This window comes from Propithecus coquereli, unplaced genomic scaffold, assembly GCF_000956105.1.
Source record: "Propithecus coquereli isolate 6110/MARCELLA unplaced genomic scaffold, Pcoq_1.0 Scaffold679, whole genome shotgun sequence".
NCBI classification, from domain to species: domain Eukaryota; kingdom Metazoa; phylum Chordata; class Mammalia; order Primates; family Indriidae; genus Propithecus; species Propithecus coquereli.
In genome coordinates, this window is record NW_012152829.1 from 392,297 (window position 1) to 395,906 (window position 3,610).

Sequence of the window (3,610 nt, forward strand, 5' to 3'; positions counted from 1 at the left end):
TGACGAGATTGAGCACAATGGGATAAGTCTATCCCAGCTCTCAGAGAGAGACCAATTCACTGTCTGTATTTGCCCTGTCTGGGCCCCTGGCTGATTGGATGGTGACCACCAGCATTGAGGGCAGATCTTTCCCTCTAGTTCACTCAGACTCACACATTAATCTCCTCTGGAAACACCCTCACAGATACACTCAAAATAACGTTTTACCTGCTTTCTAGGCATTCATTAATCCAGTCAAGTTGACACCTAAAATTAAGTCCACTCTTGTCAATTTGGCACCCAAATGCATCTCCTTAAACCATACTTAATTTCCAAATAAAGACAAGATCAAGGTAATAGTTCCCACCTAACATGATACGACTATCCTGTGTACAACCAAAAACACACACTGATCCCTTCCTCAGAACTCAGCTTTCAGGATTTCAGCATTCGGGATGATGGTGTTTGGGATTGTCTTTCAAGATTATGATTGCCACCAGTTGTTATTATACCTAGAAAATTAAGAATTATTTAGTATCATTAAGTATTCTGTGTTTGTATTTCTCTAATTCTCTTAAAATACTTCGCCATTTGTTTGTTTGAATTGTGTTACAAATAAGATCCAAACCTTGCGATGAATTGGTATGTCTTCTATGCTTCATTTTATTTAGAGATTCCCCCTTCATCTCTTTTTTTCTTGCTTTTTGGATTTTAATTAAAGAAACTGGGTTTTTGTTCTACAAAATTCCTCACAGCCTGGATTTTGCTGAGCTACATCCCTGCAGTGCCATTTGATGGATTCTTCTGTTTTGTCTGTTTCCTGTAAATGGGTAGTTATAGCCTGAGGCTTGATCAGATTCAGAGTAAGGTTTTTGTTTGTTTTGCATGACTGTATCATAGGTGGCAGTGGGTTCTTCAGGAGGCACTTCCTGTCTGTCTTTCCCTCTGCTTGGATGCGAGCAGTCCTCAGGAACCATTGCCTAGACCCACAGGCGTGCGTTCTCAGGCCAGATGCGTCACAGGTTAACAAGCAGCTACCACAGAGGTGTGTGTTGGAGATGTAGAAATGCATAACGTAAGGTTTGACCCAGAAGTAGTCTGCAGCTTACGGAGAAGTAAACTACAGTGGGAGACATGTAGAAACTATGACAGTGCCACATACGTGTTGAAATTGAAAAATCCAAATGTAATTTGAAATCCCAAAGGAAGGTGATGACCAGCATTCTTCAGCCCCTGGCCACATACCAGCAGAAGAAAGCCCCCAATATGATTTCATATTCACAGTGTTTTCCTATAAATCAATAGAATAATGATGCACCACGTGTTTTCACCTCAGTTGCACAAATATAGTTGAAATACAACATGGTTTACCAGCAGGACATGAGCAAAAGATATGAACATGTTAGTGGACAGCAAACTTGATATTATCACTAGTCAATGTCCTCTTACCTGCCCTGCACCTCTCCCACCCCAATGGTTAATGCCGTCCATGATGACCATAACCAGACTCCGAAAGTCAATGACTCTGCTCTATTCCACACTGGGCAAGCCATCCCATGAGAACTACGAGAGGGAAATATACAAAGAAAAATACAATCTGAGGACAAAAGCAGGAATGAAGGTGGGACCTGAAACGACGAAAGTGTGTTAATGAGGAATAACTGGAAAGACTAGGGACACCGACTCCACAGAAGCCTTGGTGGCAGTAACTTGGCATCTCCCAGCATGCGAAGGGCTGCGGCATGGAAGGCGGCTGAGGCCTGCCCCCGAGCACAGTCAGGCAAAGGGTGGAGGTTACAGGACGCAAGAACGGTCTGAGCTGGCCACAATGTGAAGGGTCGATTTAGGGGTAATAATTTCCTGTTAACTGGCAGGTCAGAGAAGGGATTTGAGCATCCAGCTCAGAGTTCGACCCATCTCCTCTAACCCTCCAATTTGAAGACTGTGAGAGTGGAGCAGCGGAAGCTTCAATCTTCCTTTCGTTTGCCCCTAACTGATTTCCTACCAAAGTTCCCACAAGTGTTGCAGGCGTGCTCCGGGCTCCTCACGCCCCCAGCTGCTCTCTTTGCAGGGGACGCCACCGTCTTCTTTCTTGGCAACGTGGGGCCTTCCTGTGCCTAATCCCTGGACGCCCCTCCCTGCCGCCCAGACCCTCCCTGTGTGTTTGCCCTTATTTTCTTTCCCTTCTGTCTGCTCAAGAATAAACTTTTTCGACTGCTTTTGACCCTTTCTAATCTTCAGCCCGCTGCAATCTGCCTTTTACGTCTACCCACGCTACTAAAAATTCTCAGGAAAGTTCACTATCGACTTTCCTAACCAACTGTAAGTAGTTCCACAAAAGTCGTCCCACTGTAGCTAGCACAGGTAGCACGTAGAGAGGAAATTACAGGAAGTGAGACAGGAGAAATAAGAGAGAGAGAGTCAGAGGATGGATCTATGGGATTTTTTTTCTCCTCAGTCTTTAATTTTTTCAAATCTTTAAAAATTGCGGTAAAATACATAGAGCGGAAAATTTACCGTCTTAACCATTTTTAAGTGTGCAGGTCAGTGGAACCTTGAAGACATCATGCTAAGTGGATCTGTGTTTCTTTAAAGTGAGGTCCGCAGACCGCTTGCATGAGAAACACACCTGGGGCTTGATAGAAAATGTGCGTCTTCAGGTCCCAGTCCGGACCAAGTGTCTGAAATTTGGGGGGTGGAGCTCACAAATTTGTGTTTTTGTTGATGATTGCACAGAAAGTTTGAAAAACACTGGGCTACATCATGTAGCAGGGTTGGTCAACGGAAGCCCATTCAAGCTGGCTTCAGGCCCTTTCGCCATTTTTCCATAGAATTTGTTTGTTCGTTTAGTACATTCTTGCTTTGAAGCACAACAAGATGTTCCAGGCTCATCTTGTGCTTTCTCTACCCATGCCTGGACTTGGCAATAATATTTCAAACAGTCCTGGTGTCTTTTAGTAGAAAATGGTATTTAGAAGTGCCAATCTGGGCATTAGATGGGCTCCTTGCTATTGGGCTCTCATTGCTCCCAGGCTCTCTCAGTGGAGAGAGCTAAGGCGCACGCGCGCGCACACACACACACACACACACACACACACACACACACACATCACATTTCTACCTATACCCGTATCTCTGTCTACCTACCTACATACTAAAAACCATGAATTTACTAATTCCTCCTATCCCAATCTAATACCACAGATCACAGGGATCATTCCAGTTTCTTCTCTCTCTGTACTTGTAATTTCCTTCTCAGACAGCGAAAAGCCTGGCTTCCAGCACCCTTAACAATATTTACCTATTTGATCAGTCCCAGTGTTTGTACCTTATCTTCCATCTTCACTGCCACCCCCTCCTGCTCCAGCCCTATTCCCATTCCCAGCTTCCTCCCACAGGATGTCTTCCTAGCTTGCCTGGCCTTGACGAGCCACATCAGGACACGCCCTGCCCCGCATGGACACTGTCTTCACTCAGTGCAGGCTCTACACCCACCTTGGGCTAGGGAAGCTCCTCGCCCTCCTGCAGATGGTTTAGGATTGAATTGTTCAGGAAGAGATGAGAAAGGAGGGTGCAGGAGGGAAGAAAAGAGAGGAAAGTGTCAGAGAAACAGGAAGAAGACATAATACAC